Consider the following 16,631-nt stretch of genomic DNA (forward strand, 5'->3'; position numbering starts at 1 on the left):
GAGTACAAGGCTCCTTGGCTTGAAAGCAAAGAACAATGCATGAGGCCATTTGACATAGACTGGAGCTGATATATAACATAATTTTATTTTTTTTTTGTCTTCAAGGAGCAGTCTGATTACAGTTGCATATTACTCCGTGAAAAGTCTGGGGAGCTGATGGTGGTCTGAGAGGTTTGCATGGACATCAGTAGATTAGACCAAAGCCACAGCATCTGCTTCAGTTTCTTAAATCAAACGTACACCTCTGTGGAATCTGCTGTATCTGTTTTGCTAGGTTTCATGTTCTTCTCATCCCATGCTGTTAAGTAAAGTGAATGTGAAGTATAAAACTGGATCCAAGTGGCTCTAGCTTTTGAAAGTCCTAAGGTGTTTTGCCATCTGGGAGCTGATGAAATCCTTGTTCTGTTAGTCATGGTTTTGTCCTCCTGTGTTATTTCATTTCGCTGTGCTTATCCAGTTTATGCAAGCAGTGGTATCTTTCAATAACAAAGGTATGTCCTTCAGATAACATAGAGATTCCTATTTCTCTTCTCCTTTTCTAGTTCCTCTGCTGTTTTGCTTACGTGGAACTGATGATGATATTTTCTGTTCTGTGTGTGCAAGTTTTTTTCTTCCCCTTTCCTTCCCTGCATCTCTGCTGTTATTTCTTCCACATACCCAATCTCATTCTCTAAAACAGCTCTGAATGCCTTTTCTTCTTCTCCAGAAGCCCTGTAATAAACTTTCCCAGAAGCGTAAGCCAGTAGTGGAGAGTCCCAGTGTCCCTTTGGGACAAACAAATTGAAGTGCAGCAATGCATGAGCTTCTGCTGTGTCAGTTTTTGATAATACACTAGGAGTGAATTGTGGTTAAAATTGGCTGTGATTTCTGGTAGATAGACCCCCAGTAGCTGAAAAGCGTGAAATGGAAGTTATTAAATGGAAGTTATTAAATGTAAATGGTATCTCATCAGTACCTAAAGGATAATTTTTTATGTATAAATAATGAAACAAGGAGAAGGTGACCCTGTGCTTGATTTTGATGCAATAAGTAATTGCTTGTTTATCTGAATGTCCTAAGTAACGTTGGTGCAGATTCTGCCAACGCGCATGGTCTGCAGATATCTGGGCTTGGAGAATTATTTGTGCGTGAAGTAATTCACGATGACAAAGCTTTCGTAGGAATGGTGTTAGAATGTCTGGCAATACTTTTTTCAAATACCTTTAAACATTGTTGGTTGTTTTTTGTTTGGTTGTTTTTTGGTTGTTGTTTTTTTTTTGTTTGGTTGTTTTTTGTAACCTAAATTGCAACTTAACTTAAATTTGTAGCTTAAATTGCAATCCCAGAACTTGTTCCTAAACAGTAGTTAAATATTTTCTTGGTATGCAAGCTGTCTTACTACTTCAGACTGAAACCATGGTAGCATAAAATCACAGTGCAGAATCCCAGAGCAGTGCAGGATCCAGGCCACTAGCAGTGTGTGCTAAAAGAGGAAAACCCTGCAGCATCACGCCAAAGACTGCCATTCAGCAAGCCGTCAATTGCTGTCCTCATTTGTGTTGTGTGGGACACAGTTCATATGCCAAGACAGTGGACAAACTTGCTCACACCTATTATTTTAATGCTGGGGAAAAAAAAAAAAATCCTCTCTGGTATCTCTGAATACATTTCTTGTGAATGAAGTGTGGTGTTGCAGCGTGGTGTGGCAGACACGCAGGGCAGCTGGAAGTGCTGGTGGATTTCAGACACTTTTTATCCTTCCTCAACACCTTTTTGAGTATTTTCTGAAGGTCAGCAGCTGCAGAATACTTGCTGTCAAGCTTCCACTTGTTCTACTGCTTTTGAAATTGTAACTCATTTTGCCGCCTTTCAGGCTTTCTGAATGACTCTGGGCCCTCCAGGTTTGGTGCTTCAGATTGCTAAATGACTGTCTGCTAATCTTGGTATATGGTGCTGGCTTCTGGGTGTGATTCTGAGACTCATCTCATTGTGTGCTCTGCTTCTGAGCTTGGTCTGGAGGCACCTTTGGTCATATTCTGGTAGGAAGCACATCCCACAGCTGTCGGCAATGCTTCAGGGGCTCATAGAGCAGCACTGACGCATCCAGCCTGGCTCTTCAATGGAGAGCATGAGTGAGGCGGTGAGAATTTGCCTTTTACCATCAGCTAACGCTTTGGAGTTGTTCGAACATGTCCTAAGCTCACCGTGCTTTCAGGCCCTGGGATCCTGGGAACTGCAGTGGCTACATGCTGGGAATCCCACGGTGTCACAGCAAACAGGCTCTGCTTTTCACATGCAAAAACATTCACAGCTCCTCTGTGGTCAGATGGACACAACATCTGTACAACTCTTAACAAGCCTACGTGGTGAAAGATGTTCCCTTAACTTGTGGAAGGAAAATCAGATGTGACAATGAGAAGTGTTGGCAATAGGACAAGAGGTAATGGCCTTAAGTTACACCAGTGGAGGGTCAGGTTGGATATTAGGAATAACAGCTTCTCCAAAAGAGTGACTTGACATTGGAAAAGGCTGCCCAGTGAGATGGTACAGTCATCGTCCCTGGAGGTGTTCAAGAAAAGGGTAGGCGTTGCACTGAGTGACACAGTCTGGAGCCTCTGAGCAGGCTCTGCAGGGTGTTCTGGAGGTCTGTGTGCAAACCCACTATGGCGCCGGCCTCAGGAATTTCTTCTGGCACCTGCTCACCTACCTGAGTGCAGTGCAGCTTGCTCTGCCTGGGATGTGAGGCAGGAGGTGGGTCCGAGAGGAGAAACTGAAGGAACCAAACAGGGAGCACAATAGGTAAAAGAGTCTCCACGGGCCTAGAGCTGGTAAATGACATTTGTACTGATTTGTGAGGCTGCTATCACCTTGAACCTTAAACACTGCTGTTCCCTGATGATTGTCATTACCTGTCAGGAAACAGGTGGGAAAAGTGTCCAGGAAAAACAGGACAGATTTTTATGTAGTTTTGGCAACTGAGGCAAACAGTTGTGTTTCCATTTGGCATTGTGTCTCTTGGTGCAAAATGGCAGGAAATGGGATTAAGAGATCACTTTCACACTTGTCTGTGCATTAACTCAAACACCCCAAATATTCCCCTGACAAGAGTGTCATCAACACAACAACATTTAATCTCCATATTGCAAAAATCTGACATGACTTATTTTTGGCATTGCTCGTACCAAAGCTGACAATTGCCAAATCTCTGCCTTTGCCTTCTGCTCCCCCATTTTGGTTTGGACACCCCCCATGCATTTCCCCATAACAAATCTTTCCAGTTCCCTTGATCATGGGAGTGATGCAAGGGTAGTGGTAATCCTGTCCAACACCTTCCCGTCCTTTCCCCTAGATTTGTGCCTGCTTACATGTGCTTTGCGTAACTGCAGGTGGATAATCCTATGTGTTCCTGTGGAGGCAAGAGTAAGAGGACTGTCAAGAAACTCTAGCGTTGTGAAGACCGGTGCAACTTCTCCAGCTGTGCTTTTAATCAGGATGATTGCAGAGCCCTGACATTTTTGTGTTTGAAGACTTGTTGATCAAGGCTGGGACTGTGAGCCCAGAAGAGGTATAGAAGAGCAAAGCAGACCCAAGTCTGCTCACTGTCGATGTTCAACCAGCAGCAGTACTTGAGTTCTTTGCATGGCCACCTAGGAAGGGTCCCAGTCCACGTGCCTGTGCACCTGTGTGCTGAGCAGAGTGATGATTGTCACACCAATCACTTCTGTCCCATGCATCCCATAATAATGCAGTGCCACCTTCCTTCAGCCTGCATCAGCCCCTGCTTGAAATCCCTGCACCCAGCAAGACCTTCTCCACCACAATTTATCTCTTTCCTTTGCAAATAAGTATGAAGTTCTGCTTTCAAACTGCTTTTACTTTGTGGGATGGTCAAAGCCCTTCTGCAATTATCAGAGGGATACACCTTTAAATCACTTAAAAATGAGCAAATGGTTCTCTCCAATGCTACAGTAAAGCAGTTTGCAAATTCCAACTACCCTTGTAAGCTGAAGACACCCCCTTTCTTTTTTTTCTTTTATATGTTTGAGCTGCCCTGAAGCAGAGATGGAAACTACTAAAATTGCAGCATGACAGTAGTACTACACAAGTGTGTAATCTAGGATTTCTTTTGTGTCTCCTTGACTGACTAATCTCTAAAAACAGCTGGAATGAAAGGCATCTAGAGTTGTGCTTGGAGAAAATAAGTTTGAGGTATTCTGCTGAATAATTGCAGAAGCAGAGAGCAGAAGCCAGTGGTGGGGCCCCTTGCTGAGTGAGCGCTGCGCTCCCTGCATTTAGGCACCAGTGGCCCCAGGAATGGTGCTGCTCTGGACTCAGAATACCCTCCTGCAGCAGCTACCAATGGTGCTCTGGCCAGCCATGTTACTGCAGGGATTTTTCTCTGCAGTGTGGAAACTGTTGCTTGTTTTTGTTTTGCCTTCCACTGACATATGCTTCAAGTGAAAGTTTATTGTAGATTGTTTGAAAAATATGTATATCCTTGTGCTAATATCCAACACAGGCTAGTAAAAGTAGTTTGCAGCCATTTAGTCAGTGACATTTTTTTTCCTGTGCGAATTTTGTGATGTATGTGGCTTACTATGACAGCCCACTTGTCTGCTGCCCAATGCATTTGTCTTTGCTTTGTTCCATTGCTTGGTGTTGCTATTTTTGGATGGGGATTGCTAGGGAAGGTTGCTGGTAGAACTTTTTGGTAGCACTTAGTACTTTGTGGATACTATTAGATTAACTGCAGAATGGTTTGGGTTGGAAGGGACTTTTAAGATCATCTTATTCCAACCCCCTGCTATAGGCAGGGACACCTCTCACTAGATCAGGTTGCTCAAAGCCCCATGCAGCCTGGCCTTCTGTGCTTCCAGGGGGGGGCATCCACAACCCTGCTGAGCAACCCATTCCAGGGTCTCTCCATCTTCACAGTAAATAATTTCTTTTTGATATCTGGTCTAGATCTACCCTCTTCCAGTTTAAAGCCATTTCCCCTCATCTTGTTGCTATGTGCCCTTATAAAAAGCCCCTCCCCTGACATACCTCAGAGATTAAATGTATTGTACCCCTTTATGTTGCATCTGTGCAGCCTAGTTTTCTCTGTATCCGTCACTGAAGCTTTTGTGTTTTTCCTTGGTGGGGCTGCTGTGTAGACCTTGGCCCTCTAACCCCGTGTCCCACCTTGCTAGCAGTGCTCATTCTGGATTCACTCCAGTATTTATCATACATGAGAGTGTCACAAGCAGAAAGAAGTGCCTGAATGGCAGAACACTGCTTGCTGAGCTCTTCTCCAAGTGGTCGCCACACACAGTGCCCAAGCAGGCATGACAGTGGCTCACACACCAGCAATGCTGTGATTTGTGCGGCATGCAAACGAGCAGCCACTCCTCTCCAAAGAATGTGCTCAGGAACAGTGGCCTTATTAATTTATTTTATTTGGCATTATTAGGGGGAAAAAAAAACACCCTGTGTTGTCAGTATTTTCTTTAAATAGTTGATTCTGGAAACAGGAAATTCCTTTAACTCTGGAAACAGGAAGCTGATATGACTATTACATATTTGTTTTAAATCTTTCGATTATCCACTAGTGCCCTTCACCTCTGACTTTCTTTCAGCTGCTCAGAAAAATTCTCTACTTTTGATAAGCCAGTGACTGTGAGTATTGTGCAAGATCCCAAGGTATGGTTAGCTGCCATGTAGTAGCAGCATAGTTTGTCGCAAAGCTGGCAGAGTTCATGTTTTTTGTACTCGTCACATTTATTACATGTGTGAACACCAGAAATTCTGTGCAGTGAGGTGTGTGACATGGAAGTATGTTCCAATGAGTCAATAAAATCAAAACAAGAGAGAAAATGAGGATCGTCAGGATGAAACTAAATTAAGGATGCTATTTTATTTTTTTATTAATTTATTTAAGGCTGGTATTGGGACTCCAGTAATGAGAAAGACATAACTGGAGTACTTCTAGACATTCAGGACTAGAAGGGAGCTCAAGATATCTTCTAGTCCTTGCCCCCAAGAAGGATAGATGCTTGTCTCCAGAAATTGATACTTCAAAAATGTTGATTTCACAGCCTGTCAACAAGCCCAGTTCCAGGGTTTCATTCTCCAGGCTGTCAAAAAAATTTTTACTCCTACACCCAAATTGAAACTTCCTACCCATCGAGGAAGGGTTTTTACTGCTTGTAGGAAAGCAGCTTGGTCTAGTATTAAATGGGGAGGTTGGTGGCCCTGCATGTGGCAGTGGTGTTGGAGATTCATGATCCTTGAGGTCCCTTCCAACCCTGGCCATTCTGTGATTCTGTGATGACTGTCTTTTCGTATAGTTATCTGGTCTCAAGAGCATGTTCTCAAGATGTAGTTGTCACCTCTTTAAGCCTTGTCTTTATTCAGTCTTCAAAGATTTTACCCATAGATTATGTTTCTAAACGTGAAATTGAAGCTGGCTTCTTGGATCCTACCCCAAACATGCCCACTTTAGTCTGCAAGGGTTATTTCCCAGGCTGGGCAAAGTCTTCCATCCAAAGCCTCACCACAGCTGAGGAGTGAGAAGCAGCTGTCTCTCAAGGTGTGCCTGTGGTTTCCTGTGTGTGCCTTGGTTGTCTTTGCAAAAGCAATGTGTCATTGGCCCCAGACTGGTTTGCCATCCTCTGTAGCTTTGGTGTTTTGGAGGTACTGCTACCTCCCCATTTATTCCTCTTTTATTTTTGTGTATTTTTTTCCCTTCTATGCAGAGCAGTATGCTATTAACTCTCCTGGGAATGTGTTGGCTTTGAACTAATTGCAGGCAGGGTCAGAGTGCCAAGTTTTGGTTTGGAGTAGTTGTTTTTTCTGTTTCCAAACCTTGATGTAGGTCCAGGAGAATAAAGGTGTTTATGGATATATTATGAATTAGCGCCTTGGTTGCCAGCCCTCTGTAGCCAGGCCCCAGCTCTGGTGGGGTACTGTGATGCCTCTCAAGCTACAGTAGGTGTGTGGACCCTGCTGCTGTGGCTGGGAGACCTGTCTTGTTCAGCAACCTCTCAAATGTATTATGATTCTAATTCACTTCTGATTAGTTCACTATCCATAGTATCCCATCCATGATTTTAGCAGCATGTCAGTTTTAGGCACAATACCTCATATGGCTCCATCGTACAACCTCTGCCTCATCCCTAGTGCTGGTCTGGCTCAGGACATGGCTGCTTTTGAGGTTAACTTCATTAGTTTTTAAAAAAGGATTCTCCACAAGGGATCCTGAAAAAGTTGCCATACTAGTGGGGAAATAAAGCAAACCAGGAAAAACGCTTTGTTTTAATTCCAGCATAACGTGTTAGAGCAGTTCAAGTGTGCTTTGACATGCCAAGTGTTCATGGTGTTCTTTCTACCTTGGTTAGTCTGAAAAAAACAGCTATTGGTGGCAGCTGAAAGAGGAAAGATGTGTGTCTCTATACATCTCTGAGATCAGTGATTCTGTGGTTCAAGGGCAGACTGCATTGAAGCTTGTAAATGGAAGAAATGGAAAGAAAAAAAGAGGAAGAAATAGTTATTTCTTTGCCTCTGTCAGTTTTGATTCTGTCTTCTTGGGTTGCAGAAGGGCAGGTGACTGATTTTTATTCAGCACCCCTGGGCCAAGGTACTGAATTGTGCCCACTGTTGTGCAGCAGCTCGTGACTGTGCTGGCTCACTGGGTGTGTGGAGTCATGTTGCACAGCCAGGGTACCTGAATGAGTAAGTGGGACCAGCTTAGCTGCAGCATCGCCCTGTCTCTGCCCAAGGATGTGGCTCCTAGCCATAGCAGAGGAGAACTGCTCCCAGAGAACTTCCCAGAGAATGATGCTTGAGGTGAGTTTTGCTGCTATGCAAAGGGAATGGGTCTCGTGCAGTCCATCAGCTCCACATTTCCTCAGTGTTTTGTCACTCAATGCAGTCATGCAGGCTTCAGGTTTCAGCCAAAATTCCTGGAAGAGATGTTACTCCCACTAATAAATGCTCTTCTAATTAGTGTGACTTCCAGCAATGTATGTGAAGGCGCCAGTCATTCCTCTAGTTTTCCCCAAGTTCAGGGCACTGACCATATTCTCCTCAGCTACAGCATGTGTTTGTATGGCATGATGCCTGTCATGCAACAGATAATTTACCTGTGTCAAATTACCATCATATTCCTTTTTGGTTGTAAATCGGTGGGCTTCTTGGGTATAAAACACACTAGCATTTTGGAGCACGACTCATTCTGAAGACAGTAAGTTTTCAAGGCATTTAGCGTACTCCTGTGCATTTCATACTGAGTCGTGACTTGTGAAAAATGGTAGCTAGGTTCCCTCTGCTGCCTTGATGGAGGGTTGCCATTTTATTGAACTGCAGATGATCTCTGCTGGTGGCTTTTTGCTTCAGCAAATGTATAGTTAACTCTGTTGCTGGTTTGTTAGACAACCATCTAATCTGGCTGTGGCTTTGCACATGTGCATTTTAGCATCTGTGCTTGTTTATATAGGAGTAGCAAATCATGTTTGCCAGTCCAAGTACTGGATTTTCAGGCTGGGGCCTGGAGCACATGCCCTGTGAAAGAGGCTGAGGGACAGGGGCTGGAGATGACGTGGTTCTAGGGGACCTTACAGCAGTCTGCTTATGCTGTGGGGATGTTAATGAAAAGATAGAGCCAGGCTCCAAGTGACAACTGTTGTGAACTGAAGAGATTTTCTGAACGAATATTAAAAATGTTGTTATTAATATATATTTTAATATATTTGTGAGGATAATTAAAAACATTGAAAATTTGCCCTAGAGGCTGTAGGAGCTCTATCCTTGGAGGACTGCAAGGTCTGGGTAGACCAGGACCTGTGCTGCCTCACTTGAGTAAAATACAGAAAATGGACACAGAGCTGCTGGAGCAGGTCCAAAGGAGGGACACGAGGATGGTCAGAGGGCTCGAATACCTCTCCTACAAAGTTGAGGGTTGAGGGAGCTGGAGCTGTTCAGTTTGGCTCCAGGGAGACCTCATTGCAGCCTACCAGTGCTTGAAGGGAACAAGCTTGAAGCAGGAAAGGCACCAACTTTTGACGTGATCTGCAAGGGTGACCAGGCAGAATGAATTTAAACTGAAAGAGTGAAAATTTAGATTTGATATTAGGAAGAAATCTTTCACTCAGAGGGTTGGTGAAGTGCCGGAATAGACTGTTCAGAGAGAGAGCTGTGGGTGCCCCATCCCTGGAGGTGCCCAAGGCCAAATTGTATGGGCCCTGGGGCAGCCTGAGCTGGTGGGGGGGCACCCAGTCCACTGCAGGGATTGGGGCTGGGGGGGCTTTAAGATCCTTTCCAACTCAAACCATTCTGTGATTCTATGCAGTCAGGGTTGGTCCTTCTGGGAGCAGAAGGCTGGGCTGGAGATATGCATGTCCTCACCATCACCCCTGTTCCACAAACCCATGGGTGGATGCTGCAAGACCGTATGTATGACTCCATTGAGATTTTGCAAGCCCAAGTTTGCAAAAAAATAAAAAAATAAAAAAAAAATCCAAAACGAGAAACAAAAAAATAAATCTTTGTTTCTAGTTGGACGCAGCTCAACCTGCATGCTGTCACAGGGGTGCATCTCCATGTGCAGAGCAGGGAGCTTGTGACTGAGAACCGTGTTCGGGTGAATTCATACTCAGCGTGCAACTTGAGGAAAACTTGTGCTGCTGGGGCCGGGCTGGTGCCGCTAGGGGCCCCTCCAGGCACGGGGATGGCAGCTAAGCCCGCCTTTCTGTGAGCTCTCTGGGATTTTTGGTATGAAACTTACCCTCTCTTCCTCAAAAATAAAATAAAATAAATGAATGTGAGGCAAAATATATCCTGCTCCTAGCAGCACTTGCTGATGGCAGGCAGATACAGTGCTCTGGTGCTGCCAGGTGAATAGGGCCGTGCCGTGTGTCTGACTCAGCTAGGGATTGGAAAGCATCCTGCCCCAAGCTCTTCACTGTGCTGCCAGGTGCAAAAGGGTTGGGCGCAGTCAGGCCCTTTTTAATTTTTGTCTTTTCACTTTCCATCCCCAAACTTGATTTATTTTAGAAGTACGACCCCTAAGATGCATGGGGGCAGGTCTGTTTCCAGATCTGATGTCTGTGTTTGAATACTGGTCTTTCTGCTGATACAGTGTGAGATTGCATGAAGGCTAAGAGCAGAATATTACTCCTGCCTTTTAGCTACAAATGATTTTATTCTACCTCCTCTTGGCATGTTCTCCAGGAAATCTGTGTTTGGTTGTTTGTTTTTTTTTAATCCTCCTTTATTCTCTGTTTTCTTCCTTTTTCCCCCTTTCTTTATCTGTGACTCTCCTACTTGGCTTGTTTGTTGCTTTTTCCTTTCCTACAGCTCACCTTTTGCATCCTGCAATGTTTGGGGTTAGGATGCTTGTGGATTCAGATAGACAGAAAGTACTGGGGTAGCCTTGCTTCTCATGCTGTATTTTTCCTGTGTTTTTCATTGGTCCTTTGCAGTTGTGAAGGCTTTAAGGCAAGTTACAGTGCTCTGAAAATTTCAGCTGTGCATTTCTATCAAATGGACTGTGTTTGGCCATCGCAAAGTGTATTTGACAGCACTAAGTTAAGTGGCTAAATACCTTGGTGATTTATAGACAGCTTGTGGAGGAAATGCAGTTATTCATTTGCCTCATCAGAATGCAGATGGCTGGTGTACAGTATGTGGATAAGGTAAGTATTCTGCATTTAAAACTGTCCAAAACTATTTTTCAAATGCAGCATAACCCAGCAGTCATAGAATTCACAGTATCATTAAGGTTGGAAAAGACCTCTAAGATTACCTAGTCCAGTAGTCAACCTACCACCACTATTGCCCACTAAGCCATGTCCCTCAGTGCCACATCTCTAAGTTTCTTGAGCACCTCCAGGGATGGTGACTCCACCACCTCCCTGGGCAGCCCATTCCAGTGCCTCACCACTCTACTGAAGATATACAGTACTGGTGTACACCTTCATGTTCAAAACTTCTGTTGAAGATCAGGCTAACACTTTTGTGAAAATGATATGTATATGCATGTGTGTATATATATATGGTCACTTTAAAGCAAATACATACCATCAGCTGATGAAAAGCACCTTTTATGCTGTTCTTCCCTTCTAAACTAATATATATATTAGTTTAGAGACTCACCAAATCAGGTTTTTCAATATGTATGCAATTCTTTCATAAACATAAGCAATGGAAGCATGAGGAATGTACTCCTTAGCTGAAACTTGAGTTCTCAACTTCCAGCCTTATAGTGAGACTTTATATTTGCATTTTTAAGCTTGTAAAACTAGAGAATTGGAAGTTCTGGCAATCCGTGCTTTAGCGTGGTGCAATAACACTGGCTGCAGTGCGTGTCTGCACAGCTCACCATCTGCCTGTCTCCAGCCTTTCCCTTTGTTTTCTTTTTGTATCACTTTATTTTGGTTCTGCAGATGTTTCTCTTCAGTAGAAGGGAGTATAAATGATAGGATTTCATTCCTGAGCAGCCTATAGAATAGCCTGGTGCTGTTCCTAGAAGACTCTTTCCCCTTATTAAATGGGTCATTAAAGTTTGGAGTTAAACACAGCAGTGGGAAGAATAGAGAAGCAAATTGGGAAATTGTTTCCTGAAAGTAAGCAGAAAAAAAGTGTTATCCATATTCACTCTGAGGTTATTGTTAGGTTAGCATGGGAATATCCTCACAAGCGGAGGAAGCTGGTGAGAGGTAAACCAGGTGACAGGGATGCTGATGTGGACAGTCCTAAGGATGTCATCCCTACACAGAGGTGTGGTGGAAATTCCCAGAGGAGCTTTCTTTCCCTTTTCCTACCTCTGCCTCCCACCCCAGCACAAGTCACCAGAGGGAGGGCGAGGCTTTAAAAAGAAACTGCTGTTGTGCAAGTGTTGGGTTGTGATGCTGTTTCCCCGGTGCAAGGAGCTGAAGGAAGGAGTTGTGGCATAGAACTGATCTCAAGTTGCTCTCCTGGCAATCCTGAGGTGTTCACCTGATGAATACGCCCTTCAGGGTTGCGGGATTGACCCAACTGGAGGTGCTGCCCTTGTCAAAGAGATGGGAAAAACACTGCCTGTAGGGAGCTGGGCGAGTGCTCCAAGCAGGGTGTCTGTGCTGCTTGCAGGGAGTTCAGGAACTGGGGAGGGCTGTGTGTGATTATATTCCTGAGAGGGGAATAGGTTGTGGCAGAGCTTTCACCAGTGTGCTGTGTTGGTGATACAGTGTCCTACTCCAGCTGTATTCAACCCGTGGCCCACTCATGGCCCAGCTCTCCCTGCGGCCACCCCCGGTATGAGCTTTATTACTTATGTGCTTGAACTACAGGATATGTATTATGAGGGCTGCTCTGAAAGCAATGCCTCCTGTTTTATGATGTCGGCCCATGAATTCAGAGGTTTACGTTCATGGTACAGCAGTGTAGGATGAACTTTCCCACCAATATTCCATTACGTGTTGTTGCCATGTGACAGGTGGCAGCACAGGGGCCCTGTGACATAGTGGTGCCTGACATGGAATTATGTATGAAGGAAAGGTGTGTCACTGCTCTCCATGCAGAAACAAATGGCACTTGCTGAACATTTCTGGAGACCAAACAGCAGGTGAGAGCACAGTGAGGTGGTAGTGCATTTCAGCAGTGGTGAGAGTGGGCCACCTCCACTGGTGCAGATTGCTGTGAATATGGCATGCAGGCTCCTGTTTGTTGCTGGTGAAAGTATGTAGCTAATAATTGTGTCTGTAATGAAAAATAGTGTTTTGTAGCTGAGAATTTGCTCTATTAAATAGTATTGTGTTCTTTGTATCTGTTGTAGTATACATGGAAATAAATGGAAGGCATTACTTTCAGTGTAACCTATGCATATGCAGCCCTAGACAATTCCTCTTCAGTCAAGGCAGCCTAGGCAACCCACAAGGTTGGACACCCATGGTGTAGTGACTGGGCAGGTCTCAAATCCCTGTTAGCAGCCACAAAAGGGATTGCTATGGGCTGCTTTGAGTTGGATGTGCGTGTTGGTGGGCTTTTGGTTGTTTTCTTAGTTATTTGAAGAAGTGATAGAGATCTTAAGGGTAGATGTGCCAGAACAATCATTCTCTTTGTGAAAACTGGGGGTGCTGGCATTACTGTACCTGGCTGACAAGGCTAGGGGTGGTGGGAAGAGTTGTACTGAACTTCTGTGGAAAGAAAGCATGGGCAGTTTGGTGGCTGTCCCTCCAAGCTTTTGTAACGTGGTAGGTCTGGGATACAAAGGCTGCGTCGGGATTTAACTGCCATGTCTGTTTTGTAGCTAGAAGGAAACAAGGTATATTAACGTGTAGCATCTGCTTAATCAAATTACACTTCTTTGCCGTATTTCACTTCTGCAGATGCTTCTAATAGGTGCTGATGGGTATGCCATGGCAGAAGAAAATAACATTTGTGTTGCCTGTTAAATTAATTACACTGATAAAATGAGGCTACTAAGATGAGCCATCTGACTCCCGTGATATTTTTATAAAGAACCAAATTGAGTTCTGCTGTTATGATTAGTGTATTAAAAGTATTAGGTTTGTTGTCTTAGCTGTACTGTGTCTTCTCATACTCACTCCTATGCTGATTGCTAATGACAGGTTTTGGCAGGAGCTAGAATAGGCAGTCTTTCCTGTGATGGGAACCAGATGGACGGTTTTGCTCTGGCTGCCCTTCCTATCGAGCAAAAGGAAGGGGAGCCCTTTAGGGGGAGGACTGATGGAAAACTAAATGAATGGTGGAGGACCAGTTCTTCTTTTTCCTCTGCTTCTCTTGCCTTGAGGATCCTGGTTTTGCAGCTTTCAGTCTCACTCTTGGCATAGACTTCTTGGCTCTCAAGGGATTATGCTGTATGTAACATTTTCATTACCGACACAATTGATGGAAAAATCACATTTTATTATGTGAAAAATGCAGTGTTCTTGACTGTCAAAGCTCCGTTCAGATGGAAAAAAATCTATGTGAGGCACTCTTTTGTATTTCATGTATTTTGTGCATTGGTTGGAATGAAAAAATAATGAAAAGCTGTATTTTTGTCAACTTCTGCATCTTTGTGACTGGCAGCGCTGACTGATTTGTTTTTTAAATTTATTTATTTCTTGTACTAAGCACTACTATTCTCCACCCATTCACGATAAATGCAAATAATATGTGGAATGTTAGGAAAAGATAGATGCAAATTATTCAGTCCCTCCAGGTAGGTCTGCAGAGGAACTGGAAATGTGACTGCAGGATGGAAAAGCTTGGAAAAATACTGCCTTTAAATGAACTGCAGCAATGATAACAGGATGGCCGTCTGTCTGTGTTTTAGGTTTCTGTCGACACATCTATTTTATTTTGTTTCCTCTTATTATTTTTTTCCTTTCCCCTTTTGCTGTGAAACTTAAACTCCGGAGGCTTTGAATACTTCCCTGAGGTTTCTAGATACCATAGCAATAGTGGAACTCCTTGCTGGCTGGCCAGAAACATCAATTGCAAAGGCAGAGTTGATGTGTGTCCCATCACATGCATGAGATATCACGGAGCTCAAGGCTGCCCATGCCTGTGCTGCCCATGTAGTCCCTTGGGCTCTTGCTGCAGACCAGAAGAAGAGATTGGTGGTGTAAACCTCACTGTGTGTCACACAGCTTACAAAGTGACATATATCCATGCACCTGGCTTATGCTGGCATCCCCTTCTTCACCACTGTGATTGCTTGAGCTACCTAGATTAAACCTCAGGGAGCTATGCTCTTCTTTTCCGCACCACACCTCTGCCTGTGGGGTCAGTGTTTCTATCTCCTCAGCCCAGACGGACTGTTTGATTTTTTGCTGATGATTGGATTCTTTGCTTATGTCATCTGATGCATCTTACTGACCATAAATCCCTCTGTCTCTCATGGGACTGCAGCAGCTCAGGGTGATGCTCTCAGAAGTGCTGAGGCTATTAGGAAAAGAAAGCTAAAAAGTCACAGTTGACTGTGAGAGTGAGTAGATACATCCAGCCAGATAAATTTTTTTAGCAGGAATCCATGTTTCCCTTAAGGGAGAAATATGGCTTCCTTCCCTCCACAGCCATGTACCAACTAAGGTCAAGTATTACAAAATCATTTGGGTTGGAAGGGACCTCTAAAGACCATCTGATCCCATTCCTTGTGATGAACAGGGACACCTACAGCTCCATCAGGTGCTCAGAGCCCCTCCAGCCTGACCTTGGCTGTCTCCAGGGATGGGGCATCCACTGCCTCTCCGGGCAACCTTGTTCATCTATATGCCTCTTGTCTCCTAGCCCTGTGTGAACTGTGTGTGCCTAAAAGCTCTTCCACATACCTGAAGTTACACAGTTTGACTTGGCTTCCTATTCTGATAAACTGATTGTTGTTGAAGAAGAAAATGAGCTGAGAAAGACAAACTATCATTTACATTGCCCAGGCCAAGGGTGAAAAGGGCAAACTTGTTGTTCCTGGCTGCATTTGCACCTTGAATTCATGACATCATTTCAGTTAAACCAGCATATGGCTGTATTTCCCGAAGCTTTCTGCACAGCTGCAGGAATGGCTTCGTGGAGACTGTGTAAGGTGTTGGGGGCTTTTCAGGAAAATTATGAGGAACTGCCCTCTTCTGTAATTCAGAGAAGGGCTGTCCTTTTTGCAAAATGGGAGCTCAGCTGTCTACTTGCTTTACAGAAAAATTGCTGTAGACCTGGAAACCATTCATCAGGAGACTGCAGTAGAAATGGTTTATCAGGCCAATGGTTTATCAAGCTGGGCAGCCAGCTTGAGGACATCTAGTCCACTATGGTCTCTTCAGTGAGGACCATGAGGGAAATCTTAGTCCTGGGACCTTCCTGGCCAGAAGGAGAATAACTTGCTCTGCTTTTATAGTGAGTTGGCCTGGTGAAGGTTCTGGACTTGTTAGAACTTGCTGGCCTGGATGGTAAATGGTCATCACTGCATTTGTTTGAACTAGTGAAATGCTCAGTGATGCAAGGAGGAGACCAGAAACAGTGAGAATTTCCAACATAAGAGGATCTTACTTTTTTGCAACTTTTATAACCTGGCACACTATTTGTGCAAGACTGTAGTGCTGGGTTTTTGCTTCTTTGCTTGTTTGCATGAGGAGGGCTTGGCAGAGGGATGAGGGAGATGAATGGTATCTTGAATAAGTACAGAAGGGTCTATAAGATGAGGAAAATAATTGTGGAAGAGGGCATGAACTGAAAATGAAGAAGTGCAAAGTGGAGGGAAAGAAAGGTGACTGTGGTAGAAGAGGATCACCTTAGGAATGAGCAAGCAGCTATTCACAGAGTAGATGGGAAGAGTAAGTACATCCAAATCAAGGCAGGAATGCTTGCCCTGTAAGGATTTGGTGCTTCCTAGTGCTGGCTCCAAATTTTCAGCCCTGTGCTGCTGGCATGGGGATCTGCCTGAGCCCCTTGGCCTGACCAGACCCACAGACCATGCAGCCTACAAAGGCCTAAGTAGCACTGGTGGCTCCCAAAATCTGGAGTGCATACACATTTGCAGCAAATGCCCTTTGCCGTATGGCATGGGGATGAGTTCACTGGTTCCTTTTGCCACAATGCCTTCTGTTGGCAGAAGTCATTCTTGTGGATTTCCTTCTGCAGCAGGGTTGGGGAATGGGAGTGCCATAGTGCCTTGCTTAGTGCCCAAGATCCCTGGTGTA

The 16,631-nt window shown here is 44.4% G+C and overlaps 1 protein-coding gene across 2 annotated transcripts in view; it reads left to right on the forward strand.

Annotated features, from left to right (window-relative positions):
* STOX2 (storkhead box 2) overlaps nt 1–16,631 on the forward strand; it is a 126,690-nt gene that overhangs the window by 20,812 nt on the left and 89,247 nt on the right. The gene's annotated exons all lie outside the window — the stretch shown is intronic.

Source organism: Tympanuchus pallidicinctus, unplaced genomic scaffold (genome assembly GCF_026119805.1).
Source record: "Tympanuchus pallidicinctus isolate F22 unplaced genomic scaffold, pur_lepc_1.0 scaffold2, whole genome shotgun sequence".
NCBI classification, from domain to species: Eukaryota; Metazoa; Chordata; class Aves; order Galliformes; family Phasianidae; genus Tympanuchus; species Tympanuchus pallidicinctus.